Source organism: Canis lupus, chromosome 18 (assembly GCF_011100685.1).
Source record: "Canis lupus familiaris isolate Mischka breed German Shepherd chromosome 18, alternate assembly UU_Cfam_GSD_1.0, whole genome shotgun sequence".
NCBI classification, from domain to species: domain Eukaryota; kingdom Metazoa; phylum Chordata; class Mammalia; order Carnivora; family Canidae; genus Canis; species Canis lupus.
The window spans coordinates 46,431,581-46,445,041 of record NC_049239.1 but is presented as its reverse complement, the minus strand read 5'-3'; the positions used below and the strand labels follow the sequence as shown (position 1 = coordinate 46,445,041).

The following is a 13,461-nucleotide window of genomic DNA, read 5'->3' as shown; positions in this document are numbered from 1 at the left end:
AAGGTCATCCCTCTTCTTACCAGGACCCCAGTCACCCTGGATCAGGGCCACCCCAGTGACCTCATTTTAACCTAATTACTTCTCTTAAAGACCCTCTCTTGGGGCACCTGGGTGGCTTAGTGGTTGAGTGTCTGCCTTCGGCTGAGGTTGTAATCCCAGGGTCCTGGGATCGAGTCCCCATGGGGAGCCTGCTTCTCCCTTTGCCTGTGTCTCTCATGAGTAAATAAAGAAAAATCTTTAAAAAAAAAAAAAGATGCTTTCAACTGAGATCACATTCTGAGGTCATGAGGGTCAGAGCTTCACATATGAATCTGGGGGGGACACAGCTCAGCCCACAACAGTTGCCTCTGAGTGACTTTCTAAGAGTCGCCAGCGTCACAGAGGGAGGGGACACTTCCCTCGCTCACCCACGACCCTCCCCTTGGGATGAGAGGATTGAGTGGGGGACAGAACCAGCCTCTCAATGGGCTGCTCCAGGTCTGACCCTCAGAAGCCCAGGGCTGGCAAGCACTCATGGTTTCTTCACCAGGAGAATTTTATCATGTTTCTGAATCCTAGTGTAAACAATGGACTTTTGGTGATAATGACATGTCCATGTAGGCTCATGGAACATAACAAATGCACCACCTGGGGAGATGTCGAAAGTGGGGACCATGTGTGGAAGCAGGTGGACACGGCAACTGGTACACTTTCCACCCAGTTTTGCTGAGCACCTAAAAGTACTCTAAAAAATAAAGGCTATTTTAAAATAAATAACAACTATTTTTTAAAAACTAGATCCAAAAATGAAATATTTAGAGGCATCTGGCTTGCTCAATCTTTGAGGGTCTGTCTGCCTTTGGCTGAGGGCATGATCCTGGAGACCGGGGATCGAGTCCCACATCGGGCTCCCTGCATGGAGCCTGCCTCTCCCTCTGCCTGTGTCTCTGCCTCTCTCTCTGTGTCTCTCATGAATAAATGAATAAAATATTTTTTAAAAGGGACAAAATGAAATGTATGGTGGAAAGCAAAACAATTTAAAAAGCCGAAACAGTTTTGAAAATGGAAATACAGCGAGAGCAGTGGTATTCACTGCCTATAGCCACATTTGCGTTGGGACCCACGACGTCGCTTGAGGACCACAACCCCCCCCAGCTCTGACAGAGACACAAAGGCAGCCGAGTGGGGGAGGGACAGCCTTTCTCAACAAATGGAGGTGGAAAGCTCAATAGCCATATGACAAAGTCCGAAACCCCACGGTTGTACGAAATCAACTCTCCGCCAACCATAGGTTCAAACCCAAGCTGCATGACTGTAGTGTATTTTTTTAAAGATTTATTTATTTATTTATTCATGATAGACAGAGAGAGAGAGAGAGAGAGAGAGAGAGAGAGGCAGAGACACAGGAGGAGGGAGAAGCAGGCTCCATGCCGGGAGCCTGACAAGGGACCCAATCCCGGGACTCCAGGATCCCACCCTGGGCCAAAGGCAGGCGCCAAACTGCTGAGCCACCCAGGGATCCCAACTGTAGTGTATTTAAAAGGACATGTGGGTGACCGTCTTGCGACCTGAGTCATAAACACAAATGTGTGTAAAAAACAAAAGTAACCCGTGGAACTCCCTGCATCGTGGGCATAACAGGTGGTCGTGAAATCTTACGGCTCTTGCCCAAAGCAGGAAGGAAAGCTGACGTCGGGGACATTTGTCTTCTTCAACTTCTTCACCAAGAGTTTAACCATTGGAGGAGCTCATGGTTATCATCACTTCCCCTAGTAATAAAGTGACAGGGGCTCTACCCTCAGCAGAACATCAAGGGGAGCTCCACAGATCACCCCCAAGGGAAATAGAGATGTGTCTAAAAAAACACCAATGGCCACGTAGTCTCCGGCAATGGCCCAATGGTCATTTCAAACAAAGCGATGTTTGTTCAATAAAATCTACTAAAAGCTGGTACAAACTGAGAGTCTGTAGTATTTGAGCTAAGAAGCTAAGACGTATGCCCTCCTCCCGACCCAGCTCCGCTCAGCTCGAGACCCCGCTCAGCTGCGACCATGAACATGGGCCGCCTTCCCCACTTTCCCAGGTGGCCACCCTCGTGGGGGCAGGCTGTCCCCACCCTTCATCCTGCCCCAGCCACCTGTGTGTGAGGCTGCCTTCTGGGTGAGTGTGTCTGAGAGGTGTGGGCACCCCTTTCCGCTCAGACCCCCACCTGTGGGACCTGAAGATGTCCCTTCTGCAGGGGGAGGCTGGGGGATGCACTCTGACACCCCCTGGACCTCAGACTCAGAGCAGAGAGATATCCTGCTCTCTCCTTTGGACGGCAGGTGGGGTCCTAGGCCACCTGCCCCTGGGTGTGGGGTGAGGGCTTCAGGAGTGTTAGCCCTGTGCAGGAGCCCTCAGCACCCACTGCCCACTGGACGGCCAGGCCCCTGCCTCCTGCCCTCCGTCTGAAGTCTGGGAGGAGCGGGAGTGCGTGGGTGCCACCACGGGAGAGTGCCTGCATCCACCTGCTGCTGCACCTGCGTCAGAAGGAGACACGTGACCTTCAGCATCGTGTTCACTCAGCAAAGTCGGGGGGTGGGCATCGGGGGCTGAGGGCAGTGACCCCTGCATGCCAGAGTTTTCTTGATCAGAGAGCGGCTGTAAGAGGGCTTCTGAAACCCCAGCGAGATCTATTGCATGATACGTCCCCTTTCTGTGACTTCACCTCCGCACGGTGTAGCAGCAGTAGAAGCCAACATGTTTGGGGTCTGGGCCCCTCCCTTTGTTCCACGCTGACCGCCCCTACTTTTACAAGCTCAGCTAAGGATTTTAAAGCATTCTGTTTACTGCACCCCACAATTACATTCTTTTAAGAAAAGATTTTAAGGATCCAGGATTTTCCAGGTCATGTGCCTTCTGGTGGTTCTAGAACCAAAGACATCCGAGGGCGGGTGCAGCCCTGGAAGTCCTGCCCCCCACCTCCACCCCCACCCCCACCCTGGGACTTCACAGAAAAGAGCCCTCCCGCCCTGGGGCAGGGCAAGGAAGACAGGGACTGGGAGGCAGCAGACCTGCCCTGTCCCACGCCCCCGCCGCAGCTTTGATGTTGAGGCTGATGCCTCTAGCGCAGGCTCTCTGCAGTTCCCGGGCATCTTCCCGGGGCAGGCCCAGCGGCTGGGTGTCCCAGGAAGCCACATGGCCCCAAAACATGTGTGCACCTGCCAAAGGGAAGTGCCGGAGTCTTCCCGTGGGACAGGCATCTTTCCTGGCACTGGCTAGTTGAGCTGTGGCCTCTCTTGTCCTAGATGACACTGAAGAGGCCCAGGACAGCCAGATGGGTCTGTGGGCAGCGTCCCTGCAGCCAGCGGGCCGTGTGTTGGGCCACGTTCTCCAGAGCAACGGAATCAACAGGATGTGTGGGTAGAGAAAGACACTTATTTTAAGGAATTGGCTCGTGACATTGTGGAGGCTCTGTGAGCCCAAAGTCAGAGCCGGGAGACCAGCCTCACAGACTCTGGTAAGAGTCACATGTTGAGTGCAAAGGCGTCCTGCTGGCAAACCAGTAGGAGCCAATATCGCTGGTGGAGCCCACAGGCTGTCCACTGGCAAAATTCCCTCTTGCTTGGGGAAGTCAGTCTTTTGTTCTACTCAGGCCTTCAACTGATTGGATGAGGCCCACCCACACTGTGGACCTTCATCTGCTTTTACTCAAAGTCCACAGATTTAAATATCAATCTCATCCAAAAAATAGATGCATCCAGAATAACGTTTGACTGAATATCTGGGCACTGCGGCCCAGCCAAGCTGACACATAAAATTAAGCATCTCACTCGGGAATGGGTACATCACATCTTTGCTCTGTGCCAGACCAGTGATCCTCCCCCTGGATGTGAACTTCAAACCCATTGTCCCCTGCGTGAGTTCATCAAGCCGTAGACTTGCAAAAATTCTTCTCTTCCAAATCAGGCCTGTGAATTGGTCCCTTAAATCTTACTGAAGTGGCCCTGGACAGTCTCTGCCCTGGAGGGCACCCTCTATTCTGGGGCCCATCACCCCACATGATCTTCACTCCAGCACAACATGAAGGTCATACTCTGTAAACCTCTCTGCTCGCTCTCCTAAGGGATAAGGCCTATGTGGCTTCTCTTCCCCCTTTTAGTCCTGGCTGCCAGGGAGCTCACAGCAAAAACTGGGCTCTTTGGTGGTCATGTCCCTGGACCTGGGGCCATGATGTCATGGAGCCCTCCAGTCTTTCTTTCCTTTGGGGGTGGGGGGGGCATATTCTTGCAGAACTGGTGCTCTGAGATCATCTACACCCTCTGGGTGTGTCAGCTGGCTTCCGAGCAAGGCTGGGCGGCATCAGACCGGGGACAAAGTGACATTGCTTTAGATGCCAGCTGCGACTTACTGGCTCTGTGGCTTAAGGGAACTTCCCTAATCACCAGGTTGCCTGTGGTTTTAAAGATACATTTAGGACAAAGTGTGTAAACATCTCCCTATGGCCGGTTGGTCATAGTTCTCAGGTGAAGGGAGATGCTAAGTTAGGTCCAAGTAGAATGGGCACCGCTGGTCGGGAACAGCCGGACAGAAAGAGGCAGCCTTTCTGATGCCCAAAGCTGGTCCCCAAGACATGAGGAAACTGGCAGTCTGGGGGTCAGGGGCTGAGGGCTGAGCCTGCCGGAGAACAGCTGGGAGGAGTCACCCCTGGCCAGCCCAGGTCCTCTCCAGGGCTCAGGGAGGTGCTGCCCCAGCCCTGCCAGTCCAGGCCTAGATCCAACAGTGGCCAGGAATCTGACCTTCCCCAAACCCAACAGGGCTTGGGGGCCCAGGAAGGAAGCTGACACACACCCCAATTCTTGCCTCCTGGCTGAGCAGGTGCCCGCTCCTGTGCGTGAACCAGCAACCTGACCTGTGCACCCCAAAGGCCTGGGACAGACACGAGCCCCAGGCAGGCACCCCATGCAGCCTTGTAGCCACCTCCCCAGCCGTGCACTCCCAGCGTGTGTGTACATGTGCATCTGTTGCCTCCTAGGACAGAGGGCGTGCCCTCTCCCTGGCGCCTCTGCCCTCCCACGATCTTTAATAAATTGAAGCCCCTGGCACTGGCTCAACCTTCCATCCTGGCTTCAAGCAGGACAAGCAGTCAGATGGAGGGGTTCGGATTGCACCCATGTCACCTGTGCCCTGGGACCTTGCCCAGATGTGTGCCCACTCCACGTCTGGTGCTCCACCCTCAGCCCCTGGGATATGCAGAAACAGCAGGACCAACCTTATTGGAGAACTGGGTCAGCCAGGCCCTCCCGGAGCAGGAACCTGGGACAAGGGTCTGCTGGGTCTCCAGGGCAGAGTGGAGAGCCTGGGACATAGCAGGTGCTCCATAAACACGAAGGAAGAAAATGGACAAGTGGAATACAATGACAAAGATGTGAGGAAGAGAACCACAATGAGAGCAAGGCTTCTGGGTGCAGAACATTTTATTTAAACGGATTGAAGGCCCAGCTGGACCTTAAGAACCTCAGATATAGTTTGTGCCCCTACTTCTGATCTTGGCTGCCCAGCTGGCTCGGGAGAAGCATGAGGGAAAGGGCAAAGAGTGAGAGTCAGTAGGAGCCCGCGGGCACGGAGGGTCACCTCCTGGGCTGGACCTGGAGAGTGTTCGTGGAGGAAATTTCAGGCTGTAGGTGTTGGAGACCAGGAGGGATGGAGTGAGGAAGAGGAGGCTCTTTCTGGTAAGTAACAGGAAGGGGAGTCACAGGACAAGCAAAGGACCATGGCAGGGTCATTCTCTTCCTCAGGATTCAGAAAACTCTTCCTGGGTCCGGAAAGTACCCAGAACTGATGAAGATCTGCTCACTTCCTGGGAGATTGAACTTACTTGAGGCCTCTGGTCACCATCTCAGACTTTGCACTGGCAGCAAACAGGGACACAGCAGCTGGACTGGGAACAGCAGGGTTTGCAGCAGCAGGACTGGGAGCAGCAAGGTTTGCAGCAGCAGGACTGGGAGCAGCAGGGTTTGCAGCAGCAGGACTCACAGCAGCAGGGTTTGCAGCAGCAGGACTGGGAACAGCAGGGTTTGCAGCAGCAGGACTCACAGCAGCAGGGTTTGCAGCAGCAAGACTGGGAACAGCAGGGTTTGCAGCAGCAGGACTGGGAGCAGCAGGGTTTGCAGCAGCAGGACTGGGAGCAGGATGACCCACAGCCCCCCTTGGAGCCCCCACAGGACCCACAGCCCCCCTTGGAGCCCCCGCAGGGGCCACAGCCCCCCTTGGAGCTCCCACAGGAGCCACAGCCCCCCTTGGAGCCCCCGCAGGAGCCACAGCCCCCCTTGGAGCCCCCGCAGGACCCACAGCCTCCCTTAGAGCCCCCACAAGATCCACAGCCTCCCTTGGAGCCCCCACAGGACCCACAGCCCCCCTTGGAGCCCCCGCAGGACCCACAGCTAGAGCAGGGACAGGCCGGCACACAGCAGCACACGGGCTTGCAGCAGCAGACAGGCACACAGCAGCTGGAGCCACAGCCCCCAGAGCAGCCACAGCAGGTCATGGTTCTGGTAGGTGGAAGGTAGAGCAGGTCAGAGGAGCAGGTGCAGAGGGGAGGGGTTCAGGTGTGGAGCCTCCTGGGCCGGGGGCCCTTATATACCTGCCCGGGGTCAGGTGAGATGCTGGGCGCACGGTCATTTCCTGGTTCCTGTTTGTGCCACTTCCCCAGGGAAATCACATCCGCTTGTTTGTCTTCAATCTTACAATAACCTCAGTGCTCTCACAGTTCTGCGCTTCTATAGCCCATGATTTCCTCTCACGTGTTCCCTGAAAAACAAGAAAGCTTCTGTGTCCGTTGAAGGCGATGGGAGCAGGGTCCTTGGCTTTGAGGCCGTGTTCATCTTTGCTACCTGTGTTACTTTTCTGTGGCTCCCAGAACAGATGACCACAAAGGCAGTAGACGTTGATTGTCCCCCCGTTCTGCTGGAAGTCCACGGTGGAGTCAGCAGGGCCGTGCCCTCCCTGACAGCTCTGGGGGAGGATCCCTCTTGCCTCCTCCAGCTCCTGGGACCGCCAGCATTCTTGATGCTCCTGGCCTCCAGCTGGTGCCTAACTCTGACTTCATGTGGCCTTTCTCCCTGTGTGTCTGCACCTCACCTCTCCTCCTCTTTTCTCTTACAAGGACACCAGCCATTGAATTGGGGCCTCACCTCAACTTGACTCCACCTGCAAAGACCTGATTTCCAAATAAGGTCGTATTCTGCAGTTCCAGGAAGACACTGTTCAACCCACTGCACTGCCTCATCACGTTCCTGATGTGATTCCTGATGCTGCCCTGGCTGTGAAAGCCCAGGAAGTGTCCTAGAAGGCAAGGGGGGATGGAGTCCAGGGAAATACTCTGGACCAGTCAGTCCCATCGTGCCTGTCACCTCTGGGAAGAACAGGACTGAAGGTCAGGACAGGACTCAGGATCAGGATGGGACTCAGAATCAGGACACGACTCAGGTTCAGAATAGGACTCAGTATCAGGACAAGACTCAGGAACAAAACAGGACACAGGACTAGAAAAGGACTGAGGATGAGGACAGGACTCAGGACAAGGATAGGATAAAACACAGTCTCAGGACAGAATCCAGGATTGGGACAGGACTCAGGATTGGGACAGGACTCAAGATTAAAATAAGATCCAGGATCAGGACAGGATTCAAGATTAAAATAAGATCCAGGATCAAAACAGTTCTCAGGATTAAAATAAGACCCAGGATCAAAATAAGAACTCAGGATCAAGATAGGATTCAGGATCAGGACAGGATCCAAGATAAGACCAAGACTCAGGATTAAAATAAGACCCAGCATCAGAACAGAACCCAGCATCAGGATAGAACTTGTTATCAGAATAGGATTCAGGATCAAAATAGGACTCAGGATCGGAATAGGACTCAGGATCAGGATAAGGATTGGGATAGGATTCAAGATCAGAATAGGACTCAGGATTAGAATAAGACCCAGGATTAGAATAGGACTCAGAATCAGGATAGAACTCAGGATCAGGATAGGATTCAGGATCAGGATAGAATTCAGGATCAGGATAGGACCGAGGATCAGGACAGGACTCAGGACAAGGATAGGACTCAGGATTGGGATAAAACAGTCTCAGGACAGAATTCAGTGTCAGGACAGGGCCCAGGGTCACATAGGACTGGCTGACTCAGGGATTGTTTATTCAGGGCGTAGAGGTGGTATATTGATTCACCCCTTGATACAGACCCCACTCTCCAACTGGGCCAGCAGAGCTGGAGAAACAATGGAAACGAGCCACAGCTCAAAACAGCGAGAGTGGCCATGGCTACTGTCATGCTGGATTGGAAGGGGGGCCCTGTGACTGAGACCCTGAGAACCAGGCTGTGGGGGCAGCCCTGCCTCCACCCCAGGTGCAGGACTATAGCCATCAGCACAGGGACACCACCATGGCCAGCTCTAGGGGAATGTCTGGAGAGATGGGAAGGACATGCTCTCGCTGATGGCATCCTTCAGAAGCTGAGGGGCAGGGGTGCCCACATGATGTGTCCTCGAGGGTCAGCCACAGGGAAGAAGGACAGAGGGAGGACCTGGAGCACCACACACACCCCTAGCACTATTGGTGGCACAGACTCAGGACCAACTCCAAAATCTGCACAGCCTCTGCAAAATGGAAGTGTAGAGCCCCTCGTCCAAAAACAGTTAAGAAATTCAAGAGGAGATATCACCTCACACCTGTTAGGACAGTTGCCATCCAAAGGCCAAGAGATGACAAGCGCCGGCAAGGATGTGGAGAAAAGGGAGCCCATGTGCACTGCCGGTGGGGATGCAAACCGGGGCAGCCACCCCGGGAAACAGTGGGGCTACCGTGTGACCCAGCGATCCACTCCTGAGTGCGCACCTGCAGGGAATGAAACCACTATCTATCTCAAAGAGAGATCTACACCCCACATCACTGCAGCATTATCCGCAGTAGCCAAGACGTGAAACAGCCCAAGTGTCCCTCGATGGACAAACAAATACAGAAAATGTGATATAGACACAGAGGAATATTATTCACCCTTAAAAAAGAAAGGCAATCTGGCACATATTCTAACAGATAAACCAGGAGGACATTGTGCTAAGTGAGATAAGTCAGAGAAGGACAAATACCTCATGGTATCCCTTATATGTGGAATCTAAAAATTAAAAAAGACGAACTCATAGAAACACAGAGAGTAGAAAATGGATTGCCAGAAGGATGAGGGTGGGGGGAGAGGCTAGTGAGAGAGAGAAATAAAGAATTCAAGGTGGGGGCAACAGAGCAAGCTGAAACCAAGCACTCCTCCACTCCTCACCTATGCGTCCACCCATACAGCTACCCACCCCCCACCCTTCGACTCACCCATCCATCCATCCAGTCATCCACCCACCACTCATCCATTATCCATCCAGCCACCCACTACTCATCCATCCATCCACCCATCCATCCAGTCATTCATCCACCAAACATCCATCCATCCACCCACCCACTACTCATCCATCTATTCACCCACCCACCATTCATCCAACCATCCACCCACTATTCCTCCATCCATCCATCCACTCACCCACTACTCATCCATCCACCCACCCACCACCTACACATCTATCCACCCACATCATCCATCCACCCACTATTCATCTATCCATCCATCCACCCATCTACCCTTCCACTCACCCACCAACCATCCACCCACCATCCATCCATCCATCCATCCACTCACTCACTCACGCTCATATTCACCCACCCACAGTAAAGGCTGCCTGCAAGCCCCGCCCCTATGCCCTATTCCCGTCCACAGCCTCTCAGGATGGACTGGGAGCTGCAGGATGCCCTGGGGGGGGCGGGCTGGGCCTCATGGGGGAGGGTTCCTTGTAGACCCCCACAGGCAGAGGGCCACCCCACCTTCCCTCCCTCCAGTCATGTGTCCCTAGGCTATCCTGCAAACTCTCTGGCCCTCAGTTTCTTTGTCTACAAGACGAGGTTCAGTAATGGAAGGGCTGCTTGCAGGGTGCGAGTGAATGAAAATGAAAATAAAGCTGCTGGCCCCCAGGCTCCCAGTGGGAGCACAGGTGTCAGCTTACTCTCGCTTTCCCTGGACTCTGGGTCACTGTTCCGGCACAGCCCCACCCCCAGAGAACAGCTGGGCCACCCTGCCGCCCCCCAGAGCACTGCTGCATCCCCAGGCCCCACCCCCCCAGCACAGCCGCCCCCATGCCGCCCCCTCCCCATCCATGGGGGCCTGAGGGTTGAGGGCAGGATGCTTGGAGCAGGGCAGGGGGCGGAACAAGTGGTGCGAGCACAGAGCGCCTGAGGCCCGTGCTCGCCCCCTGGCGCCCATGAGGCCCGGCCTGCAGACACTCGGGGACGGGGAGCTGGCCTGCCCGGGGCTCGGAGGCGCAAACCGGCCTCTGCTCCCACAGGAGAGGGCCCGGGCATGGCCCCGCTTGGTGGCCTTTCCTGCAGGGAGCAGAGCTGGGTATTGAAGCCCCGAGCTCATGGAGCTTCCGCGGGGCTGACCTCACCCCCCTGGCAGGGACCCGGCAGGGCAGTGTGACGAGGGCAAGGTGCCCACCGCAGGTCAGGCAGCCAGGTCCTCCTGCAGGTGCCCAGTGCGGTTCCGGCGGTCAGCCGCCCTCTGGGTCGCCGCCACGCCTCGCCGTCCCTCGGGGGCTCAGGCCGGGCTCTGTGGGCGCTGGCCAGCAGGCCTTCACCGGCCTCTGGGCGCCCTCCCCGCTGGCCTGCCCCCTTGTTCAGCCAAGTGCCCGCTCCCATGCCCCCATCCCCATCGCTCAGGGGCTGTGTCCTGGGTAGACTCTGGTCCCCACCGTGACTGTCGCCAAGTTACTCATGCTTCCTGCTCCTCCTATTCTTCACTCTAAAGTCTCTGTAGTCATCGCCGCCCCCCCCCCTCCCCCCAACACACACACAGGAGCACATTCCCTGGCAGGTGCAGGCCGGTCTCTCCAGGTACAGCAGGGTCTGCGCGCTCCAGAGGGCGCCACCTGGCGGCAGCATCTGCACACGGCGGGCGGGGCGCCGGCGGTGGAAGGGCCGCTCCTCCCCGACTGAGGCTCCTCTGCGGGGGGAGACTGACCCCCGGGGCCCAGGGTCTGCAGGAGTGCGGCCGGACTCCCAAGGGGCCATGTCCCCAGCTGGCCAGGCGGGACAACTGACATCCCTGGAGGCTCCGAAGCGACTCTGACTTTCCTCTCCTGACCCATCAGGGTAAGACCATGGGGAGCCAAACCCGGAGGATGTATCCTGGGAAGTCAGTTTCTTCCCTATCACCATGGTTTTGATGCTTCTTAAAAAAATAAAATCACACATCCCTAAATTGTGGTTTCTGTGGGCTCCCCTTCCTGGGGCCACGAGCCGAGCCAGAGGTCTGGTGGAGGTCAGCAAGGATTTCTTCAGAAAAGTTCGGGCAGTGCCCGCCCACAGGGAACATGTGTGGGGAAGGCTGAGTAGCCTCCAGCCGCCAGGGGAACCCAGGCCGCTGCTGCTTCCCCCAGAAGAACTTTGCTCCAGCCAGGCCTCCAGCCTCTCCCAGGTCAGACAAGGACTCCCTGCTGCACAGCCAGCAGCACACGCATCAGCACACTGGCATCCTGTTCCTTGTCCCTGGGTGCCCAGCAGGGATGGGGACACAGTAATGGGTCCAGATGACGTGGGCACAGCCAGCGGTACAGAGGCAAGTAGCAAACACTGTAGCAACCAGCACACCTTGTACCATGGGTCTAAGGGGGCAGCAAGGTGGGCAGTGGGCAGTGACCCTGCAGTGAGCACAGGTGGGCAGTGACCTACAGTGGGCAGTGAGGTGTGCAGTGGGCAGTGACCCAACAGGAGGTAGTCAAGTGTACAGTGGGCAGTGGCCCTGCGTGAGCAACAAGGTGTACAGTGAGGAGTGACCCTGCAGTGGGCAGTGACCCTGCGTGGGCATCCAGGTATGCAGTGGGCAGTGACTCTGCATGGGCAACAGCTGTGGAGTGGGCAGTGACCTGCAGTGGGCAGTCAGGTGGGCAGTGGGCAGTGACCTTACATGAGCAACAAGTATGCAGGGGGCAGTGACCATGCATGGGCAGCAGGCCATGAAGCCAGCAGCAAGCAAGCTCGCCCCCCGCCTCCCCGTGGAGGCAGGCAGCTGCAGGTAGTCACACTGGGGTCACTTCCACCACATGGTCACCCGTGTGACCTGCTATAGAAGCACCCAGCAGCAGGGATGGTCGGGCTTGCTGTCTGGGGCACAGAGCAAGGGGAGCATAGATGCTCAGGGCCGTGCTGATCACCCCCACCTCCCCAGGACCACAACATAAGATCGTGTCATCAGCATCCTGGTGTTGGGTGCTCCCTGAACGCCGAAGCTGTGTGAGGACACCACCACTCTCGTGTGCAGGTGTGGGAGCAGAGCTGGGCACCAGGGCTCCCCTGCTCAGGTGCCTGGCAGGGCGGGGGCCACAGGAGAGAGGGACACACGGGCTTCCAGCCGGGCCCACAGCATCGGCCCTACACACCCAGGACCACAGGGTCCCGCTGGCCTGAGGATGGGTGTCCCTCTAGAACCTTCACCAGGGATACAGCCACTGGTTCCTGCACGAGAGCCTTCGTGAGCGCCACGGCCCTGACAGCGCACGGCTGCTGGTTCCAGCACAGGCTCCGTGCATCAGTGGGGACGGAGGCGGCAGGACGCATGTGCCTGGGGAATGGTGACCGTGACAGGCGGGGAAGGGGCGAGGACAGAACTCAGCCACTGAAAAAATAAAAAAAATTTAAAAAATTAAAAAAGAGCTCAGCCACCGCACGACCATGCGAACCGTGTCTCTGGTCGGCGCCAATGGCTCGTGCGGGTTCATCGTCCCGCCGCCGTCCACGCTGCAGGTGAGGAGCGACATGGAATTCCACTGGCCACCTGAGAGCTCGAAGCATCTGTCCCCCGAGCACATGAGGCTTTATCCTTAAGGAAAACAAATACACGCGTCTAAAAATCATCCAAACCCGGTTCAAGCCCCACAGGTTCCAAGTGTGCTAAAACCGCGTGAGCGCAATGTCAGCAGCGTGTGGCCATTCCAGCCCGAGAACTTCAGAATTAGGACACCAAAGCCACCCCAAGGGTCAAAATAAGCGCTGCCCACGTGTGAGAGACGTGGCACCGTTTCATCGGCGAGAGAGCAGCCGCGGGAGAGAAGGCACGAGAGACGGGCGACACCGAGGCCCCGGGGCGAGGCTGCACCCCGGGCACACAGGCAGAGGCCCGACCACCGGCCCCCGACGGCGCGGGGGCTGCGCCAGGCCGCCTGTCCTCTGCCAGGGCCTGCCCCACACCTGCACCGCCAGCCCGCGCTCCGGCTGACCACCCGCGTGGCCGGGCCACGGGCTGCTGCGTCCCCCAGATGGGGCCGTGCGGACATGGCGAGCCTCGCGTGATGGCGCAGACCGTCCCGGGGGACCCGAGAGACCTGCGCAACGTTAGCACAAATGAA

The 13,461-nt window shown here is 56.5% G+C and overlaps 1 long non-coding RNA gene across 1 annotated transcript; it reads right to left on the bottom strand.

The window, feature by feature from the left end:
- Positions 1–5,417: 5,417 nt before the first annotated feature.
- LOC111090979 lies at positions 5,418–8,355 on the bottom strand. The gene is made up of 3 exons (XR_005373522.1): positions 6,852–8,355; positions 6,602–6,768; positions 5,418–5,899 (listed from the first exon to the last, which is right to left on the bottom strand). It is a non-coding gene; the product is annotated as an uncharacterized LOC111090979 (long non-coding RNA).
- Positions 8,356–13,461: the final 5,106 nt, after the last annotated feature.